Source organism: Aethalodelphis obliquidens, unplaced genomic scaffold, assembly GCF_003676395.1.
Source record: "Aethalodelphis obliquidens isolate GAN/ISIS:26980383/991018 unplaced genomic scaffold, ASM367639v1 scaffold44, whole genome shotgun sequence".
Lineage (NCBI taxonomy): Eukaryota > Metazoa > Chordata > Mammalia > Artiodactyla > Delphinidae > Aethalodelphis > Aethalodelphis obliquidens.
In genome coordinates, this window is record NW_020837988.1 from 8966948 (window position 1) to 8990508 (window position 23561).

General features: G+C 41.6%; 1 protein-coding gene across 9 annotated transcripts in view; it reads left to right on the top strand.

Moving 5' to 3' along the window:
- The first annotated feature begins 7496 nt into the window (after positions 1 to 7496).
- TNRC6C (trinucleotide repeat containing adaptor 6C) overlaps positions 7497 to 23561 on the top strand; it is an 83420-nt gene continuing 67355 nt past the window's right edge. For all 9 annotated transcript variants that reach the window (XM_027080819.1, XM_027080822.1, XM_027080828.1 and 6 more), the window contains exons 1-2: positions 7497 to 7529; positions 8275 to 8296. The gene's annotated coding sequence lies outside the window, so the exon portion shown is untranslated. The remainder of the gene's footprint in view (positions 7530 to 8274; positions 8297 to 23561) is intronic.

Below are 23561 nucleotides of genomic sequence, written 5' to 3' on the forward strand. Positions count from 1 at the left end.
ATCGTGTATTCAAACACATGTTGAAAAGAATCTTAAATATTTATTTGACGACTGGACAGGATACCTCTTCCTTCCCCTTCCCTTTTTAATTTTGTCTGATAACACTTAACCAGCTCTTCCTAACGTAAACCCTGCCAGGAAATTCTAATTGAATTAGCCAAACTGTATATAACGGCATATAACACACACACGCGCGCGCGCGCACACGCGCACACACACACACACACACACACACATACACACTGAATTAGTGAATATTTTAATGACATGACATTGGAGTCTAACTTCAGAGCATAAGCTGTGATGTGTCCTGTAGGTGAAACTAGGTTACAGTTTCTGGTGACTAAACCTCACAGGCAAAAACAAGCCCACCCTCTTTTTTGAATCCCGTTCATTTGCAAAAAGGGAGTAATCAACTAATAAAAGACTGGAAATTTGGAAGACTTCCCAGCGTAGGGTGGCTACAGCTGTCAAATCATGTTTCCCTGGGAAAAGGTGTAGTTAGCTAGGAATACTGAGATGATTGATACCCATAGAGGCTCCACTTAAGGGCAGTCTCCTACCTCCCGACCCTTCCTTCTTCTGGCTGCCTCCAAAATACGAGTGTGGCTCTTTCTCCACCCAAAGCCTCCTAATCCAGCGATTGCTAAACTATTTGAGAGTAAAGGAAGTATGCATCTGGAAAATCCAGATTATTAAAAATATTTTCTTTCCAGTAGAATTCAGTATACTAGGGACCCATGACAGTATGCCTTGCCACACAGAGTAGAGGTAATTTGTGTCCACTTTGCCCCTTCAGACTTGCTCTGGGTCCTGAAGTTGATCCCCGAATGAGATTTCTCCTTACCTAGTTTTCACTATTACTGAAGCATTAGCTATATCACTAATCAAAGCAATGTTGTTCTCTTTAGCAGAAGCTAGATAGACTAAAGCTGGAGTTACTTGTAATGGTGATAAACTGGAAATGAAGTGAATGTGTATGAATAGAGGAATAACTGAATAGAATATGGTAACATTCACACCATGGTATATTATGTAGCCATTAGAAATAATGGATATGGATTAGATCTGTCAGTTGGGAGAGGGGATGAGGAGAGAGAGACATATATTGAATGAGAAAAGCAAGATGCAAAAAAGTTTACATAACATGATCCCTGTGTTACAGACAATGATCAAATAAAATCCTTTGTAAACGTATATAGGTATGTATGTTTCCATATAATTACATGAGCATGGAGAGAGGCACAGAAGGGTATGAACTAGGTGGCTACATGGGTCATCTGGAAGAGAGGTGGAGAAGTGAACCTTTGAGATGGATGTGGAGGGAGAAGAAAGAATGAGTAAGGGATGCCAAGCAAATGAGAAACAAAAGCAAAGGTTATATTGGGAAAAAATATATAAGATTATATGTACACATGTATATAAAGTCATATGTATTTAAATTTAATTTTTTAAGTTGAAATTAAAATTTAAAAGTGAAATTCTCCCAACCTGGCTATCCCTCTTCTTTATTTCCCTTACAGCTTGACTTGTAAATCTCACAACTTCTCCACATAGGAAAAAAAATACAGTTTATAATCTTACTAGCCTCAAAAGGTAGATAGAAATTTATTAAATATTACTTGGTCATTTCAGAAAATAAAGTTTCCCTTGAAAAGAAAATATAGAAGATTTTTTTCCAGTATAATTTTCACCTGAGATTATGGACCAGAAGCTGGTACTAGAAACGCCCTGGATGATGACAGGCTTTCCTTGGTGCCCCAGAGACAGAAGACAGTCCTGCCACCAAGGTTCTTACAGCCCAGAGTACAGAAGGAAGCACACAATGTTCATTAAAGCAGGACATAAGGTCCCCTTAACTATAATAGAAAGATAACATAAGCCGGAGGGCATCACCCAGCAGACTTTTATGTTCTCGTTGCATTTTGTACATATCACTGCTGTAATAGTGATCATTTATTTGATGCATTATTTATATGAATATCCTTAAAAGCGTATGAACTCTGCCTTGTCACTGCTGTAATCTCTGCTATAATATTTGTTAAATGAATCAATCGCTCTTTTTGTCCCTGGTGCCTACCACAGTAAATAACATATGCTAGTTGTATAGTTCCTGAGTGACTGAATTAGTGAACATATGAGATGATCTTAAGGTTTAGGCTCTCTAGTAAAGGAACTGATGAAAATAGCTTAGAAGAAAATGGAAGACAAGGAATAGGAGTTTTTGGTAAAGATAATGGGTACAGTGGAAATAGTAAGGAGAGGAGGTTATGGTCAGAATTCAGAATAATGACATCGAAAATTTCAGCAGTTCTAGGTGGTTAAGGTCTAGTAGCTAATACTTTGAATAAAGCACCCTGGTAATCAGGGGAAAGGCTGCATGTTTTCATCTTTGAGGCTACTTTAGCAAAATAGCCAGCTCCCCAACCTGTCTCCCTAAAGCAAAGCCAATGAGGAAACAAGTCCAGCCCATGCACACAAAAATAATTGGTTTTTTGTTTTGTTTCTTTTGACCCTGAACGGTCAAACCAAAGATGACCAGACAATTGAGAAAAGTCTCTCACATCAAAGGGAGTCTAAGGGAAGAACTGTTCAGAAAGGAAACAATGCAGAAAATTTAGCAGAACTTCAGAAAAACCCTAATTGATATCTTCTGCTAGCATAAAAATGATTTGTGTCCATAAAACAAGAACCCAGTATTGTGGGAAAAGAGCAACTGGAGAATAAGAAAGTTATATAAAATTTTAATATCATGGAATAAGAAGCTCAGTAGAAGGACTGGAACACCAAGTTCAGTTAAGCACTCAGAAAACTGAGAACAATAACAAAAAAGAGTAGAAAACATCAAGATAAATTATGATGATCCCTCCAAGAAACTTAATATGTGTTGTTTAGAAAACAGAAGATGTTTTCAATAAAATAGAGAACTGAAAGAAATGTCTCTATATTGAAAGCATCAGCCAAATACTAAGCACAAATAATGGGGGAGAAAGATACCAAGGTGCACATCATCATGAAATTTCAGAATCCCAGGGGTGAAAAGAAGCTTTGGAGGGGGGGAAAGCACCTAGAAAGGACTAAAAAAGCAAAATGACATCAGACTTCTCTTGAGTAGGTATGGATGCTAGAATACAGGGGCACTGTGCCTTCAAACTTGATTTTCAACCTAGAATTTATGCTCAGCCAAACCATCAGTGAAACAAAAAGGTAGCCAATTCCAGCATAACTTGAGGGCATCATTCAAGGAGGAAAACAAGGGAAGTCACAAGATGACCGAATTAGTAAGTTTAGGTCAGCATTCATGGATGGGCAATGATGAGGAGTTTGCACACACTGTTCCTTCTGCTTAGTCTGTTAGTTCCTCCTTTCCCACTGTATCAATCTGGATTGATAGAAATGACACAGTGATACAGAGTTAAAAATAAGGAATATGTAAACTATGATAAAAGAGTAGGCCCCCAAAAGATACACAAATGTCCAAGAAGCATATGAAAAGATGCTTGATATCACTACCATTAGGGAGCTGCAGATCAAAACCACAATGTGGTACCTAGGGTTAGTCAGATTAATAGAAACAGAAAATAGAATGGTGGTTGCCATGGCCTGGGGAGAGGGGGCGTGTAGTGGGGAGTTGTTTCTTGGGCACAGAGTTTCACATTTGCAAGATGAAAAGAGTTCTGGAGATTGGTAGTACAACCATGTGACTAACATTACTGAACTGTACGCATAAAAATGGTTAAGATGGCAAATTTTATGTATATTTTACCACAATTAAATTTTTTTTGTTTTTTTTTTTTTTTTTGCTGTACGCGGGCCTCCTCTTATTGTTGTGGCCTCTCCCGCAGCGGAGCACAGGCTCCGGACGCGCAGGCTTAGCGGCCATGGCTCACGGGCCCAGCCGCTCCGCGGCATGTGGGATCTTCCCGGCCCGGGGCACGAACCCGTGTCCCCTGCCTCGGCAGGCGGACTCTCAACCACTGCGCCACCAGGGAAGCCCCAAAATTTTCTTTTTATTAAAATAACTAGAGGGTATTAGAAAACTCTAGCAGAGTGCTCCCGACTGAGTGAGCTGGACTGAGGCTCTGGAAAGGAGTTTGGGAAATGCAGTTGAGGAGAGGGCTCATGTTTTTAAACTGGAGGAGGGTGGTTGTGTAAAAAACAAAAACAATTTTTGTAAGGAGGATATTGCAAAAGGAAAAGAAGAACAGTTAAGAACTGTAGAAAAAAAGCAGCTACACAAGAAGTTAAATGTCCTCACGGTACCCTGCCTGGCTCTGCAGCGAACATTAACATACTGTTTTTAAAGCAAATGCATTCATCGTTTGAACTCAGAGCAGCGATGGGGTGGAAGATAGGGGTCTGAAGAACCAAATCCGTATCCATCATTATAGAAACTAAATTGTTACTATCTCAGATTGATAAGAAATAGGAATCCAAGCATGTTTAAAGATACACAACTGTATATTCACATAGAGAATGTTCTTTAAAAAACTCCTTACCTCCAAGGAGAGAGCCTGCGGACACTGGAGAAGGAAGAATCTGTCTTTTTGTTAACGTATCTTTTGCACCGTTTATGTTTTCTCATGAGCATGTATTACTTTACAAATAAAAATGAGATTCAGGGCTTCCCTGGTGGCGCAGTGGTTGAGAGTCCGCCTGCCGATGCAGGGGACGCGGGTTCGTGCCCCGGTCCGGGAAGATCCCACATGCCGCAGAGCGGCTGGGCCCGTGAGCCATGGCCGCTGAGCCTGCGCGTCCAGAGCCTGTGCTCCGCAACGGGAGAGGCCACAACAGTGAGAGGCCACAACAGTGAGAGGCCCGCGTACCGCAAAAAAAAAAAAAAAAAAAGAGATTCAGTGTTGATTTTTTTAAGTTATTAATGAAAAATTGCAGGAATTGTAGAGGTAGAAGAAATTAGTGCTAGTTAGGGGGATATTAGATAAAAACTTTATTAAAGTTCATACATTTGAATCGTGCTTTGTCATAGGAACATGAGCTCAGGCAGGAGAAGTGTAAGATATCTCAGGGCTACGTGAGCTGTTTATTTACAGCACTTTATTTTACCAGTACAGTAAAACCTTAACTGTACTCCTGGGGGAATAGCTGGTTCTAATTAATTTAACTTTCAGAGTAATCCAATCAAGCAAAGATCCTTTTTATTCCATCTCCTATAGAATGCCTTTTTTTAAATGTAGCTCTACTTGCCTTCTTTATTAAGTTTAATATCTGAAGATAAGGCTTTCATTATGCTGTAGATTAAGAAAGTATAACAGTAGTGGTGGACAGACACTACATTCCTAGTGAACATTTGTTCACTTTTTCCCTAGATGTGTGGCAGTAGCGTGGTGATTACAGCAACAACCCATCACTCACAGGACTTGCCTGTACCTTGTAAGAATATTTAAACACAGATTTCTTAGTGTCTCTGCATCCTTTAACATGAAAATATTCCTGGAAGGTATCATCTAAGGCAATGAATAATAGCTGGTTTCCAAGCTTGGGAAATGTACTGACTTCCTTTTAAAAGTTGTTTCTCAGCCTTGGTCGGACATTGGAGTCATCTGGAAGCTTTTAAAACTGCTGATGTCTGAGTTCAATTCCCTGATTTCACTGAAAAGGGATACAGCCTTGGCATTGCGAGTTTTTGAAACTTCCCAGGGGATTCTTATGAGCAGCCAAGAACCACTGTTTTAAAGGAAGAATAAGCTCTGAGTGCCCCCCATCACCAGCACCTTGTTGATTTGAGTTCTTTTTATTACGATGGTATTCAAATAACATACAAACTGACACTAGGTTGAGACTCCCTATGCATGTAGTAGTTGTAAACACATTTACAGGTTAAAAACAAACTCCAGAATTAATAAGTTAAACAGCAGTGGTGTGTGGACAGTGAGGTTTGCTGAGGCCTTTGTGCACGTTGCTCCTTCTGCTTTAGTCTATTAAACCCTCCTTCCCACTTGTGTCAGTCTGGCCCAGTGAGGACGCAGAAACTACATGGTGATATAAACAGGGAACGTTTATTGTAAAGAGTAATTAAACTGTGGTAAGAGAACAACTGTAGAGCTAGCTAGGGCTGAGGGAGAGAACCTGAGGAAGGGCCAATTGGAGGGGGCCCCTCCCCAAGGCTGGAGCTCCCACTCACTGAAGAAGCTGTAGGTGCAGCCCGCTAGATGGCAGAGTGGCTCCCAGCTTCGCCCAGGTCAGCCAGTGGGCAGTTGCTGGAAGCAGGAAGGAAGCACTCCTCCAGCCCGGGAAAGCCGGTAGCCCGCCACAGGGGCACACAGGAGGTGGGAGCCCTGGTGGCAGCCCTCCTGGTGGCGAGCTGCAGTTGATGGCCAGGCGTGCAGGTGTGAAGACAACGTGGCAGTGGCAGTGCCACGGGCACGGAGCACGTGGCATCCCCGTCAGGAGGGCCGCGGCCACATCATTGGGAGAAGGCCACAGAGACTGGTGTGGGAGTGGGGCGAGTAGCAGGAGGCCCGCAGTGCACAATGTCTGTGTTGACAGGGTCACTGGAAGGTGACACTAGATCACGCCAGAGCTGCAAGGTTGCTAAGAGACTGCCCTTTCTTGGTCCGTGGCTGGGGTCCTCACCAGGTGTCCTCATAGCCACATGCTGACCCCACCCTGCAGGTTCCAGAGGCAGTGGGACGGCCCCTTGCTGCTGCAGGCCCCTCCAGCGCCCCTCACTGGGAAACCTCTGCATTGCGCTCACAGGGAAGGAGAGGTGCTTGAGGGGACGGGTCCATTATTGGCAAAGCGTGTGCCGGAGGGTGAATCTGGAGCTGACAGGCAGCAGATGGATAACGGACACAGCACCCCATGCCAGCCAAACACTTTGGCCACATTTAAGCCGCAGCTCATAGGCTACCTCACTCTTCCAAGTGTTGTTCTGTGCCATGTTCCAGTGTACCCTTATAGTAGCTCACCATGCTGTGTAGGGATCTTTGTTTAAAAAACAATTGTTTTGTCCAGCCAACATAAAAGGTGTGCATAAGAATCACCTCCAAAGGCTAGTGTGGGATCCAGGAATCTACACTTTTAATAGGTAGATTCTGATGATGGTGGTCCCTGAGACAGCACTTCTAGAAATACTGGTCTGGGGCTGGATTCTAGGGACTATGTCTTTCTCCATCTTGTACCCTTAATTCCTGGTACACTGCCTGATAAAAGGTTGGTGGTGTTCAACAGATGTGGGCCAGTGAATGAACACTGCCAAAGAAGTCAGGGCCACGTGCTCTAGTACTTAACAGAGAAGTGGAGCTGATGGGGGGACGGGTGAAGGTCCATTTCTAACACTGCTTCTCAAAAATATCCTTCTTTATACCACGTGTGAAACTCTGTGTGACTTAAACTTTCTGCAGCTAATGTTTTTTCATTTTTTCATTTTAAAATGGACATTATACTAATACCATTTTATTTTTAATAGGGAGAAAGAACAAGAAACACAAAAAGAGGAACGTTTGATGGAAGAAAAGAAAAAGAAAAAGCAGGAAGAAAAGAAAAAGAAGGAAGGTGCTCAGAAAAAGGTTTGGCTAGAGTTCCTAGTTCATTGTTTCTGTCATCGCTCGTGTCTCACCGCATTATAGCCATTGCATTACAGAGGTTCGGTTATTACTTTTAAAATTCACTATGCTCAATCTAGAGTGCTAGTGATATAGATAAAAGGTGACAGCCACAGAATGTCTTTTTTAAGGACTCAGAAATACTAGAGCTGTGTTTTGAAGGACTTTGATTTTAGTCATTGGTAGTAAAGAATGTCCGTGCTATTTTACTTAAACTGAACTGTCCGGGGCAGCCATGTCTAAGGGCCATTTAACTGATTTTGTTTGAAAAGCTAGAAATAATTTTTGCAGTTTTGGCAAGTGTTCTTTTACAGCTTGTACTAGTAAATATTAAAATCTAAAGTCCTACTGTATATCTTACGGCCATGCTTGAATTTTAGGGCATTTAAGGTACCAAGTTATGCCATTTGTATTGTTCTTGCCTGGTTTAATGCATCTTATAGTTAAAACTGTATCCGTTTTAGTTTGTATTAAAATATAGAGTTTAAGTGAGCTTCCACATAGATTTTTTTTGCCTTTAGATCAATATTGGCACATAATTAATAGAATGTAGACAATTATACATTTTTCCCAGTAGTAAATTTTAATAAGGTAACTGGGCAAAAACTTGTTTTTAAAGTTTCCAATATTAAAGTCTGCTTATAAACTTTCATATGGATGTGTACATCCTACACATTATTCCTAAAGAGTTTCTGATTTTTTTTTTCAGGCTGCTGATCAAAAAACCAAAGGTAAGTTTACTTTATTTTGGGGGGATACGTTTTATGACAGTACCAAAGTTTATGATGATGACTTTTTTTTTTAAATTGGTGGTTAAAAACAAAGAATCTCACCGTGCCTTTGAATCTGCTTTTTACTATTCCCTGTGAAATTCCTCATTTATCACTGGTTTTACATCTGCATTTAATTGGCATATGCTTAATCTAAAATGCCTAAAGAACGTTACATTACCTTTCTAAACAATGCTTTATAATTTTCCTTTGGTTTGATTTCCACCAATCAAGGATTAAGCTGATAAAGTTGGTCCAATTTGAGTAAGAACAACCAAAGGACATTGAATTTTTTTAAAGCTTCCAATTTCTCTTTGCCGACTATTTATAATAAAAAGAGGTATATTCTTTCTATATTCTTCCCTTTTTGCTTAATAATGTGTGAAAGGTTTCTTTTTTATTTTCCAAGTCCAGAATTGGCGTATGGTTGTCTTAATGGGTGTGGATGGGAACATATGTGGTTCTCACAGGAACTTGGGCATCTCTGTGTGATGTGCCGGAGGACAAGCAGAAGGGAAGCCACGCTCGGAGCCGCCGCACTTCATACTTGATTTGTGCAGGGACTGTCCAGTGCTGGGAAGCACACACTCAGGACTCGCATAGCCCAGCTCTGTTTAATTTGGGGCGAGGCGCTTCACATCTTTAAGCCTTGGGTATCTCATATTTACAATGAGAAGGGTAAGGGGTGAATGGTTCCCACCTCACAGAGCTATCTTACGACTATATGAGATCCACATGGACAAGGCTTGGTGCCTGGCACAGAGCTGGTGCTCACTAGAGGTTGCCTGTGATTAATTGTAAGTTTTATTTCTTTTGGACTGTCACATATAAATGTAGACACAGACACATGCTCTGCAGAGGCTTGTGTCTCAGGCAGCGACACAGCGAAGGGCTCCACTTTTGTTTGACATTTATAGTTTTCAAAGTGGAGTTTATGTTATCTCATTTGAACTTCATGATTGAGCAGGGCAGGTGCTAATTGACAGTGAAGAAACTGAGGCCGATAGTGTGACTTACGTGGCTTGCTCTTGGCCTCGAGTTAGTGTAAGGACAGGCCTCGAGGGAGCCCGGGCATCTGACCCCAGCGCAGGCGGCTGCAGAGCTTCCGCAGCAGAGCCACGGTAAGAGATGGATTTCATGTAAGAGAATATTTAAAGACAGCATAGTTTTCAAAAAGGACGTTTTTCTCTCTTACATTCTCAGTGGTAGTGTGAATTTACAAAACTCTTGTCAGAAGGGCCCTGGTACATGGTTGTTTTGAAATTATGATCATGAATGCGAAATAATGGTTTCTTAAAATTGTCATTTAAAAGTACAGAATTATTGCTCTGAATCATCTATTTCCTTTTTTTTTTTTTTAACATTTTGAGAAGTTTTTACAACCTGATTCAGTACCAGCAGTGTTCTGTTGTCACTGTCATAATAATTATTTTCTCTTGAAATAGTAACAAATTGCTTATGATTGTATAGCGATCATGAATTACATTGTCCTGCCACCTTACACAGAGTTATTATTTTCTATTACTGTTCTGATGAGTATTTTCATTGCTGACTCCAAACCCTACTGGGTTTTTATCTTTTCCTTTCATCTTCTCTAAACTACTGCTCCTTTGGATACAATTTGTCAGTAACTGTACTACCCATAACTAGCCTCAGAACACAATGATGATTGTTAACGTCCTTCTAAACAATAAAAAAATGCTTTTTGAATTATCAATAATCTAACAGTGCTGCTAGGTAATTCATTAATAAATATTAGCAGCACCAAGGTCTACATTTTTCTCAGACTGTCCATTATTACTGGTTCCAGTCAAAATTAGCTGCCTGCAAGGTGGTGGTTCTGAATTTCCAACTGGACATGTGTGTTAAATGACACGAGCTGGGCCTGACTGACGTTGAGGTACATTGTAGGAATAGTACGAGTGCGCACACGGAGCAATAGGTCCGCTTTTCTAACCTTCTGTCGTTTTCGAGTCTTTCCCCTACTCTATTGTGTGTAGCCAGAAGGGCAGGGCCAAGTTTGCCTTGCTCTCTCTCACACGCCCAGCTCCTTGCTTTGTGTGTGCAGTCAGGAGGCCTGAGACCGGCACCCTCATCAGCAGCTGCTTTCAGACAGACCCTGTACATGTATTAGTTCCAGTTGTTGGCACTGTCTGCAGTGTCCACACGAGTAAACTGAAGCTCTGAGAGTTTGCCCAGTGCCCCCAAGACTGTATAGCTAGTGAACAGCAGGGCTGATGTGCCCAGAATCTTCCTGAACTTACGGCATCCAGGAAGGGTACACGACAGACATTCATCAAGCATTTACTGTATCTCAGTACCTACCATGCTTCAAAACAATCCTGTATCGGGAAAGGGATGCTCAGAGAGGTATGGTAACTTAGATAAGGTCACAGAGCTAGTGAGTAGCAGAGCTGGGTCAGTCCTGCCTCTGATTCCCGAGCCAGGTCTCTGACTTCCTGGCCAGATGTGATGACCCACTTCAGAACCACAAGAAGCCGGAGAACCCTGCTCTCACCACAAGGCAGCACCCAGAAGTCTCAGGGCCCTGAGTTGTTAGAATGTAGGAAGGAGTTTAGCAATTTGAGTGAGTCTAGGAGTTGAATACTCTTAAGAGAGAGGCTACAGTTATAACTAAGGTTATATAATACACTGAATCAACATAGTAGAAGTTTGAATTGATTTTATTTCGATAATTAGATAACTAGACCATATCAATTAGTAACTTCCTTGCTCTGCAGTATTACACATGGCGTAAATAGTGGTATTAGGAAAGCAGTGCCTCCACTAGTTAGCATTATATTTGACTTAATTTTCTCAATAACTGAAACTTAACTTCTTTAAATTTCGGTTTATTTTAAACATTTTCAGGGAACTCTTTATGTTATACACATACATATATTATACCTTTCTGCTTTCTCCTAGAGAATAACTAGCCTAATCCATTCTTGATAGACGAGTCTTCATATAGCATTAATTATGCTTAAAAAGTTTTTTATATCTGGCTATAACCATTGAACTTGAACTATGAATCTTCATTTAAGAGACAAATGAAGAACTGAATCTCACTGGAAATTTTTTCATTAGCTTAATCTAATATATAGCATGCTTCTCCTCCCCTACTGCAATCTGAAAACCAGGTGCTAGAAATTCTGCTTTACAGAATTACAAGTAAAATTAAATTTAGTACCTCTTTTTTCAAATCCTGCCTTGCGATTTCTTTGTTAAGGTCATTTTCTTTTTGTTTTAAGATTCAGGCAAGCGAGTTGGTTTGTTTGAAACACTGTGCTGCCAGCATTTGTGCCCAGCATCCCAGCATTTCTGCCCTGATGTCAGGGGGGAGCTGCATTTTCTCTGCTTAGTTAAGCGCCGGAGACTTTTATGCAAATAGTGGATTCACCCTCACCTTTCACCAGTTTCCTCCTCCTTCTGTACCCCTGAGTATCCTGCACTGTAGGAATCTGAGCATGTTTCTGTGACTGGAACTCTTTTCCTTCAGTGCTTTGTAGTCTTGGGTGGGGTTGTTTCAATCATCCTTTCCTTATTTTTCCTCCTGTGATGAAAAATGTAAGTAATAATATTCTCATTGTCTAAAAAGAAGTTAAAGTTCAGTGAAATCCCTCCATCTTGAGATATTTAGCAGTTAACATTTTGTTGACCATCCTTGAAAGCATCTCTTTATAAATACATAAATATGCATTTTATCTGGACTCTCTGCTGCTTCCCCTAATTAAACACTTCCCCATCCCTTGCCTCTCAAGGAGCTGCACTAAGCAACTTGAAAACCTCTGTATAAGCCTATTCAGAAACAAAACAGTCCTTAGTAAATTCTTCTAAACATTGTCTTTGCATTGGTGACCAATGAAAGAGCCAGCTGAACACAATGCCTTAGTGACACCCTAGATGTTCTCATAGTTAGGGGGAAGAGGAATCAGATATAATCCTGTTTCAAAACACCATTAACTTGTGTATTGTATCCCTGCTGTGGAGTAGCCAGTGTCTAAGTGTTGGACACTATAATGGGTTTTGCTTCGGTAATCAGTAATCTCTGTTCATTATTTGAGGCATTGCCCTTAATTTGGGCAGAGAAAATAATAGCTTTACATGTGATGTGATGACCTTATGAGCCTAAATTTTCCGTATTGTCTTCTGGGTTTTTTCATGGATTTAAAGGGGTTTTTTAGGATTAACTATAATATTCCTAAAGGTGAAGTGGATTTAATTTAGTGGTTTTAGCCAGATTTTCTCAAATTCATAAAATAGAAAGATAATTTTTCATACCAAAAGCTCAAAGTTAATTATATCATGTATAAAAGTGAATATTTTGATGACCCAACATGGCTCAAACTTCATATGATTCATGATTCATGGTTTCGAGTCATATACTTTTAAAAATTTGTACATTTTAATTAGTTTCCTAATCTTGCTTGAAAGGACTATAAGTTTTGCAATCAGGTATTCAGCTTCTCCATGCATTCAGTTTTTTGTTTTGTTTTGTTTTACATCTTTATTGGAGTATAATTGCTTTACAATGGTGTGTTAGTTTCTGCTTTATAACAAAGTGAATCAGTTATACATAAACATATGTTCCCATATTTCTTCCCTCTTGCGTCTCCCTCCCTCCCACCCTCCCTATCCCACCCCTCTAGGTGGTCACAAAGCACCGAGCTGATCTCCCTGTGCTATGCGGCTGCTTCCCATTAGCTATCTGTTTTACATTTGGTAGTGTATATATGTCCATGCCACTCTCTCACTTTGTCACAGCTTACCTTTCCCTCTTCCCATATCCTCAAGTCCATTCTCTAGTAGGTCTGTGTCTTTATTCCTGTCTTACCCCTAGGTTCTAAATGACATTTTTTTCCCTTAAATTCCATATATATGTATTAGCATACGGTATTTGTCTTTCTCTTTCTGACTTACTTCACTCTGTATGACAGACTCTAGGTCCATCCACCTCATTACAAATAGCTCAATTTCGTTTCTTTCTATGGCTGAGTAATATTCCATTGTATATATGTGCCACATCTTCTTTATCCATTCATCCAATGATGGACACTTAGGTTGTTTCCATCTCCTGGCTATTGTAAATAGAGCTGCAGTGAACATTTTGGTACATGACTCATTTTGAATTATGGTTTTCTCAGGGTATATGCCCAGTAGTGGGATTGCTGGGTCATATGGTAGTTCTATTTTTAGTTTTTTAAGGAACCTCCATACTGTTCTCCATAGTGGCTCTACCAATTCACATTCCCACCAGCAGGGCAAGAGTGTTCCCTTTTCTCCACACCCTCTCCAGCATTTATTGTTTCTAGATTTTTTGATGATGGCCATTCTGACTGGCATGCATTCAGTTTCTAATTGTTAATTTTAAGCAAACTTTTATATGCTTTTATTAATGTAAGTCAATTGAAAGCATATTCTTTCAGTAGCCTTATGTTGAGTGATAAGGGCTTGGAGAGGGTCACTGTGCTGTACTGCTATTAAGGCTCATTCTAATATATATATATATATATATATATATATATATATATATATATATAATTTTTTTTTTTTTTTTTTTTGGCCATGCTGTGCAGCTTGTGGGATCTTAGTTCCCTGATCAGGCATTGAACCTGCACCCTTGGCAGTGAAAGCATGGAGTCTTAACCACTGGACCACCAGGGAATTCCCTAAACATATATTTATAAAGCTTTCCCTCAACATGAGTGAAAAAAGTGAGAATTGATGTTTAAAGCATGCCTTCCCAATTTCATAGTCAGATATAGATAAAAACAAACAGAAACGAACCCAGATTTCTGCACCTCACCAATTAGGTCGCACTTTTCTTTAGCTGAGGCAGTTGATTTCTGTTGCTCAGTCCTTCAGGGGTCTCAACACAATAATCAGCAGTTAGTATTTATAAAGCAGCAGGTCTGTGTTTTCCTGAGTTATACTGTGTCATAAAATTGGCCAGGTTCCTTGAATTTACATGTATTCACGTTCACATCCGCATAACCAAAGCACATGTTATTTCGAGTATATGAGTTACTCTTAAAAGCAGCATCTAAAAATCTAGTCAGCGTACTTAGCACAATATTTTCTATAAAATATGGCATTTTATTTGCCTGTCTACAAGATTAATAAAATCTTAGAGCTTGAAGGAGCCTTAGAGATTATCCAATTCCTGTTAGATGGGAAATGAGATTCAAAGAGGTTAAATGATTTGTACAAGTTTTGACAGCTAGTTAATAGCAGAACTAGAACTAGAACCCTCATCTTCTGGTTGTCAGTTATATATTTTTTCCGCTATCATGTGAAGGGACTGGAGACGTAGATATTGTTTATGTATCACCAGTACTGTGTGAGTTCCTTTTAAGAAGTAACTTAGGATATTTTCAAATAAGACTGGAAGAAATTCCTAAGAGATTTGTTATATGAGGGAACGTTATGGGATGGTATCTTACAGGATTTTAAATATTATCTATGTCATTCTTTAACCCCATTGCTCTCTGTTTAAAGGAATTATTTAATTTTACTATTAAATCCCTAGGGAAGGAAGATATAATAAATGCATGAATATTTTTTCCATGGGAACAAAAGATAGTATATTAAGATGTGGTATTTTTCCCCTAAATATGTAGACAATTTAAAAGGATAAAAATTTATTGGAAAAAAAACCTAAGGAAATATATATATATATATATATATATATATATATATATATATATTCTTTCTTGATCAAATTTAGAGGAAAGGAAGTAAACCCAGTGATAATTTATCTGTTGTCTGTTATAAGCCCCTTTAACTGCATCTTCTGGATAGGTCTCAGGTGAAGTCCACATCTCTATTTAGCATAACTTCACTGAAGTGTTAAACATAATCATGATCTCCAGGCATAAAATTATAGTTTATAGCTCTAAAGGAAGCTGGCAATCTGCTTTCTGAGAAATCATTTGTTTGCCCAGATTGCTTTCTTCTTTTTGTTTTTTTTTTGTAAGCGCTTTACTGGGTTATAGTTGACATACAATAAACTGCATGTATTTAAAGAGAACAGTTTAATAAATGTTGGCATGGGCACACCTGTGAAGCCATCCCTGAAATCAAGACAGCATCCATCACCCCTGAAAGTACCCTGTGCCCCTTCCCAACCCAACTCTCCTACCCCTCCGTCCCCTCGCCAGTCTCTGGGCAAACACTGATCTCCTTTCTGTCACTACAGAAGCTTTTCTAGACTACTACATAAACGGAATCATACAGTGTGCACCCTGGCTGCTTTCACTCAGCCTAATAACACTTGGGAGAGTCATCCCTGTTGTTGCGTGTATCAGGAGACCATTCTGAGTAGTATTCTATTGTTTGGATTTTTCACAACATGTTTATCCATTCGTCTGTTCATGGACATTTGAGTTGTTTTGAGCTTTTAGCAATGATGAATAAAGTGCCTGTGAGCATTCATGTACGAATCTCTACATGGGTATATATACATACACTTTCATTGTTCTTTGGTGAATCTGTGGGAGTAGAATGGCCAGATCTTATGATAGATGGACGTTTAACTTTTCAAGAAACTGCAGAACTTTTCCACAGTGATTGTCCCATTTCACAGTTCTTTGCATCCTCATCAACACTTGGAAAGTCAGTCTTCATAATTTTAGCCTTTCTAATAGATGTGGAATCTCCTTGTGGTTTTGATTTGCATTTCCCTAACGGCTAATGATGCTGAACATTACTTTTATGTGCTTTTTTGCCATCTGCGTATCTTCTTTGGTGGATGTGTATTCAAATATTTTGCCACTGCTTCCTGAGTTATTTGCTTTCTGACTCCAGATTGGTTTCTAATATTAAATTGGCCCCTAGACTCGGCCGGAAAGTCTCATCACTGCAGCTTAGTTTTCTGCATGCCTCAGTCATTTCCCTTTCTTTCTGTGCCTGCAGTTATTTGTATGATAGTTATATCAGAAGATATGCACTTTCCATTGTGATCACATTTCATCTAGCTTTAACATACTAAAGATTGCATTAATAAATTAGCTAAATATTAGTCACATTTTATCACCTAGAGTTGTCAAGTTAGTTCACTAATTAATTTAGTAAGTAGGTTATAAATACCTATCAGACAGCAGAGGTAAGTTCTCTGTTCTCAAAGAGATATAGTAATGGGAAGAGTTGGCTGTATTAGCAAATGGATATATAAGCAAGTGAATGCAATAAAATGTTCTGGGTGTTGTGATTTATTTATCCCACATCTTCTACCTGAAAGGATTGAAGTTACATTCATTTGATCATCTTTTCATCCTATATTTATATTTCTATGAGAAAAGATAACCTGTTTTTAAAAATAAGTGAGAAAACTGGGGGAAAGGACAGTACTGATTGAGAGTGAGATAAATGCATGCTGGAGCTGGGCTGCTCTTCCCATTGGCCCCTAACTTAGCTGTGGAGACAAGGACAAGGAGGGATGCCTTACGCCAGTCATCCCAAACCCATCCATCAGGTGTGAGCCTACCCTATGAAAAAGGAGAGTCATTGGAGAGTTCTGAGTGGGGGAGTGACATCATGAGATTTATGTTTTAGAAAGATCACCGAAAGCACCAGATTGAAGGTGGATTAAACAGTTGGAGAGAGAGCTGGAGGCAGCGGGTGCAGTGAGACCGCTGCCCAGTTCAGCCTGCAGATGCTAAGCTGATGGGTGGGGGTAGGGAGGACGGCTCATGTTGACAGAGTGGGCAGAGCCCAGAGGCCAACCGGGCGCTAACCATCTGATCCAGCAGATATTTATTAAACACCTACTATTGGCCTTGCGCTTGCTGTTCACTGTGGGGAGAAAAAGATTTAAAAAATAAATACAGGGGCTTCGCTGGTGGCGCAGTGGTTAAGAATCCTCCTGCCGATGCAGGGGACACGGGTTCGAGCCCTGGTCCAGGAAGATCCCACGTGCTGCGGAGCAGCTAAGCCTGTGCACCACAACTACTGAGCCTGTGCTCTGGAGCCCGCGAACCACAACTACCGAAGCCCGCGCGCCTAGAGCCCGTGCTCTGCAACAAGAGAAGCCACCGCAATGAGAAACCTGCGCACCTCAACGAAGAGTAGTAGCCCCTGCTTGCCGCAACTAGAGAAAGCCCGCATGCAGCAACAAAGACCCAACACAGCCAAAAATAAATAAAATAAAATAAAAAAATAAATAAATTTATTAAAAAAACAGATATATTTCCCACTCTCCTGGAACTTAAGAGTCTTATTGGGAACAGACATAAACATCAGTCACAATGCTATAGGTATCGTTACCAACTGCCGTGAAGGAGAGGAGCATTAATTAATGAGAGCACAGAACACAGGAGCCTGGACTAGGCTGGGATTAGGGAAGTCAACTGAGTGCTGCTTCAAATGAGACCTGAAGGATGAAGAGAACCTAGGCCCGGGAGAGTAGAGAGAGGGCGAAGGGCTCCCGCGTATGGAGTGAGCAGCGCTTGCAAAGGCTGGCTGGCTGGCTGGACCCTAAACAAACAAAAAGCCGTCAGGGCCCAGGAGCCATCAGCAAGGGGGAGAGAGTGGTGTGAGATGAGGAGAAAGTGGTAGATGGAGACCAGGGCGTGATAGAGGTGGAACATTCCTTTTCCTAAGAACAGTAAGGAGGCTTTTCAAAATAAATTAGCAATATGGGCAGTTTCCCTCCCCATCCGCCGCCTTCTCTGACTAAATGTTGGAGAAACTTGGGCTCCCTCTTCTGGCAGGATGTAGGATTCTGCACTTTGTGGGAGGAAAAACATCTCAGGATTATTGCTATTCCGTGATTTATTTATTTTATTGAAGTGTAGTTGATTTACAGTGTTTCAGGTGTACAGCAGAATGATTCAGTTATACATATTTTTTTTTCTTTTTCAGATTATTTTCCATTGTAGGTTACTACAAGATATTGAATATAGTTCCCTATGCTATCAGTAGGACCTTGTTGTTTATCTATTTTACGTTTGGGTTTTTCCATAAGACGGTACAGAAAAACCCAAACAACTTTTTTGACCAGCCCAGTATATAGTGGTTTGTATCTGCTAATCCCAAACTCCTAATTTATCCCTCCCCCACCCCCTTTCCCCTTTGGTAACCGTAAGTTTGTTGTCTATGTGTATCTGTTTTTGTTTTGTAAATAAGTTCATTTCCACAATTTATTAGTTTATTAAGACACACGCACACAGCCCTCCTGCACAAGGCAATATACATGTCCTGGGAGAACACTGGAACACTGGTGAGACATAATCCCACTTAAAACCTCTGTTTCATGAGATTTCGGATTTGCTCTTTGCTTCCAGAGCTTATTCAGCTCCGGATGATTCTGTGTGTAGAGAGAAGAGGTCAGACATAGAAGCTGTACACTCACTGGACTTTCTTTACCCTTCACGTCTGTCCGGTGTGTCACCTCTTTGGGGAGTATTTCAGTTGATGGTCCGTATTGACAAGGTTATAGAAAAGCCAATATATGTTAATGCTGTATTGGCTACTTGGCTTTAACATATGCTGTTATCAAAATTTTCAATTTTTATTTTCTAAATCAGCTAGCCGACGTTTAAAAGAACCTAGAAACATTTGCCGGTGTGACAAGTAATACATTTTCTTAGAGTAGAAGAATCCAAGGACCAAAACAAGGTAACCTTCCCCCCCCCCCCCCCCATTTATTTATTTATTTTTTGGCTGCGTTGGGTCTTCGTTGCTGTGCGCAGGCTTTCTCTGGTTGCGGTGAGTGGGGACTACTCTTCGTTGCGGTGCGCGGGCTTCTCATTGTAGTGGCTTCTCTTGTTGCGGAACACGGTCTCTAAGCACATGGGCTTCAGTAGCTGTGGCTCTCGGGCTCTAGAGCACAGGCTCAGTAGTTGTGGCACATGGGCTTAGTTGCTCCGTGGCATGTGGGATCTCCCGGACCAGGGCTCAAACCTGTGTCCCCTGCATTGGTAGGCAGATTCTTAACCACTGTGCCACCAGGGAAGTCCCTAAGGTAACCTTTTAATGAAATGATTCTTATTGTTAGTAGCCTTTATTAAAATAATTTTACTGTAACATATTATCCAGTCTGATACATTAAGAGTAGCGTTTAATTTAATACCTTTCAGAGAGGTAACTATAATCCATTAGAATAGAAAACTCTGAACAGCATTTCTCATTAGCAGCAGACACGAAGTTAATGTAGTTAGTAGCTAATGAATTTGTGCTCATTTGAGTTGGACTCTAAAAGTTGCTATGGTGACAGATCAGCCAGAAGCCATCAACAGAACAAACAGAAGGCCACCGCTTTGTACCCCACCGGGACTGCGATAAACAGCAGATGGACCAATGCTCATAGCTGTCTTCTCCTTGAATCTCTGTTGTTCTAAGGGAACATCTCGCTAAAATGTTTGTTGCTGTAGAGGTTGCAGAAGTAATTGTAATAATGAAAATATTCCTCGGAATCACTGATTATTTCAGCACAGGAGAATAGTTCTCTTTCATAGTCACATTTTGCAAACAGTTAACATATACATTTCAGTAAATTTAAATTTTTAAGAAACTCTGAATCTTGGAGTATATATTCTGAAATGGCTAGAATTAATGCATGATTTTAAAATATTTTTCCTTTTTTGTCATTGTGTGGTGTCTTATGCATAAGAGAAATTCTATGCCTTATCATATAGAAACATCTGTTTCTTAAGTTCTAAGATAGCATCAATTATAGGGCATACCATTGATTTAATAATGTCTTATTGATGGAGTTGGAGGGTGAATGAGGAAAGTATGTTAAATTTATACACCAATTGTAGAAGCATCCAAATTTCAGAAATAAGACGTATTGAAATGTGTAGGTTAAAACGTCCCTTTAGGTTAACATTTACCTATAAAAACTTACTTTTAAAATATACTTCTATAACCCATTGCATGCCTGCTTGTCAGCATACTTCAGGCTAATGGAGGTAGCCTCTGAGAGTCTAATCCAGGTGTACGTAGGTAAGTCCCGTTACAGTAAATGTCATTAGTTGAATATCTAGCTCATACCATATACTGTGATACCGTCTAGGTGAATGAAAGATTTAAATGTCCTACTTGCTAAAAAAAATCTGTGCTCTTAACCAGAGCTGAATTGAAAAGTATAGAAACTACTCTAGCTATTTTAAGCAGAAGTGAGTTTAAGTACAGGGAATTGGGTGCTTATAAAATCGGGGGGGGGGGCGTGCCCTAGGCTGGGAGGCAGATATGACTCCCCAAAGGGTCCTCCAGAAGAGCTGCTCCCTGGGGAAGAGTCAGGAGGCCCCGCCGGTACTGCTGGCTTCAGGAGCACGGTGTCACTGCCGCAGCCCAGCTGTCAGGAAGCTGCCACCAGTGTTGCCTCTCCCCACGACCAAGACAGTGATAGGAACCGGGACCCCATGCAGAGACTTCCACCATCTCCAGGGCCGTGCTTACGCTTGGAGCTGGCGCAACGGACAGAGGGCCTAGTCACTGCTGGATCCCTCGCGCACATGCCTCCTTGCAGCTGTGAACCGACCCCTGTGGGGCCTGCCGCTGGTGTGCCTGTCACTGAGCAGGCACCTTTGATTGCTGCTCTGTAAGGCTTTTAAAAAGCTGGGATGGCTGTCCATTAATAACATTTGTATAGTGCTTCACACTTTTCAAACAGTGGAAATGAGAGACCCAAATTAACTAGCGAGGTCTAGGGCCAGACTGGAGATCTAGTGCTCTGATGATCCTGAGTACAAGGGTCATTGTCTGTCCCAAGTTGTCGCCTGGCCTAACCTCTTTGAGTGTTGCCTCTCTTCTTCCCTTGTTTACTTCATCATCTGCAATTCATTTAATGTAAGTTGGGTTTTGTTTTTGTTTTTGTTTTTTTGCGGTACGCGGTCCTCTCACTGTTGTGGCCTCTCCCGTTGCGGAGCACAGGCTCCGGACGCGCAGGCTCAGCGGCCATGGCTCACAGACCCAGCCGCTTCGTGGCACGTGGGATCTTCCCAGACCGGGGCACGAACCCGTGTCCCCTGCATCGGCAGGTGGACTCTCAACCACTGCACCACCAGGGAAGCCCATGGTTTTTGTTTTTAATCAGCCTAAAATACCTCCCATTGCTCCTGAGAGGAAGAGGATTATTAAGACTGACAAAGATTCTTTGTTTGACCAAACCTTTCTCAGGCTCCTGGACCTTCTCTTAGGCCCATCTCTGCACCTCCCTGTAAAAATCTAGTTTTAGCAAGAGCCCCACTGGGTCACTTTAACCAGTTTCCTTCCTCCTCCTCCACCATCGCCCAGGTGATGTCTGACGACCACCCCCACCCCGCCTGCCTGCAGCAAGAATCCTGTTAGGTTGGTGTAGCTAGAACACCCCCTCACCCCTGATGTTTCCGCTTCGTATTTTCCATCCACTGACACCCTCAGCCCCTGCTCCTTAACTCTCAGTTCCCACGTGCCCGTGCTATATTCCGAGCTGAGCCCAGTCTCTCTCCCACACTGTAAAATCCCATTACAGTGGTCCCGTTGTGATGGTCCTGTATCAACTCTGCTTTACCATCTTCAACAAGTGTCATTGCATTTTTTCTGTAACGTAATATAAACACTTACCATGCACTCACTATGTGCCCGACACTATTCTGAACGGCTCTTTACATATATTAATGTTCGCTCCTCAAAGAACCCTCTCAGTGAGGTACTGTTACCCTCACTTCATCCTCCACTTACCTACATTTTTACAAGTGGCACCACTGAGGGACAGAGAGTTAAGTGACTTACCCAGGGTCACCAGCCAGTAAGTGGCAGAGCTGAGATTTAAATAGATGAGTCTATGCCCACAGCCACTACACCGCATCTGAAGAGAAGAAGCACATGGGAGTGATAAACCCCAAAGTGCGCATGGCCACAGTCTCCTGCGGGGAGGTGGAGTATGAAGCCAGGGAGGGGGAGAGAAGAGCCTTTGGTGGAATTGGGGACATTTTCTTTCTTAAGCTGGAGATTGGGTCCATGGAGTTTGTTGACTATTTGGTCTTTATGCCTTTTTGTACATCTTAAATATTTCCAAATAAAGTTTCTTTTTTTTACAAAGAATGTCTTGTATTATGACTTGGGTAATAAGATGGAAACACCTCAACACACTGGGCACCCCACCCTCCCCTGCTCTGTTCAGTTTCTGATAAGCAGCACAAGGTACCTCATAGCAGGAACCAAACCGCCCGAGTTTATAGAACAAGACAACGAGGGTGCTGCTGCTCTGGGCCATGGCTGCCGGGAAGGTGCTGTCGGGCAGGACCCCCTGGCTCTGGAGCCTGGACAGACAGGCTCTTGATCAAGGTCACCTGCTTGTTGAGTTTAAACAGCCAGTGGTCACAACATCCTGGACTCTGTGAGTTTGTAATCAGAGGAGCCCGTCCCCAGAGAACTTCTGCCCGAAACTGGAGGCTCCAGACTCGTCAGTGTGCTGCAGCCGGGACAGGAACACCACGGGGCCTCCCTCCACAGGCTGCCCCGAGTGCTCTTCCAGCTGTCGGCCAAGTGATGGGACCCAGAATCTTTACAAAGTCCCCGCCTGCCTCTCCAGCCTTGTGTCCAGCAGCTCTTCCCTTGGGCACTAAGCTCCAGCCACACCAGCCTTGTTTCAGACCTTGAAAGCACGGAAGCCCTTTCCCATTTCAAGACCCTCCCATGCCCTGTCCCAGCTGGTGGGCGTGAGTTCGCAGACACGCTCCACCCAGCCAACAGTTTTCCAGGCCCAGCTTAGCTGTCACTTCCTCAGAGGAGCTTTCTCTGAGTCCCTAACCTAAGCTGGGTTCTTTTATCCTATCGCTTTTATCGTGCTTGTGGCAACTTGTAATTGTATATTTGTGGAATCATTTTTAAGATAGTATCTCTTACTAGACTATAAACTACAAGGACGGGAGCCGTATCTATTTATTTTCCTCAACACACCCAGTGCCTGGCACAAAATAGGCACTGATTATGTATTTCCTAAATAAGTAAATAAAGAGGATAAATGAGGATACTGACACATGTGGGGTGTGAAAATGATAGGCAGATAACATGAGAAAAGTCAGCTTGAGCCCTTAGTTACCCTGCCCAGCTTTCCTCGTTTTTTCACAGCACTTAGCACCTTCTGATGACTACTTATCTTAAATGCATCACGTTCATTGTCGTTTTCCCCTGCTGAGATGTGAGCGGAGGGGGTGAGGAGGTGGGAGTCTGCCTTTTTTGTTCACTGGAAGGTCCCAGCACCTGGAGCTGGGCTGTAGAAAGGCTTCGTGTGTGTGAG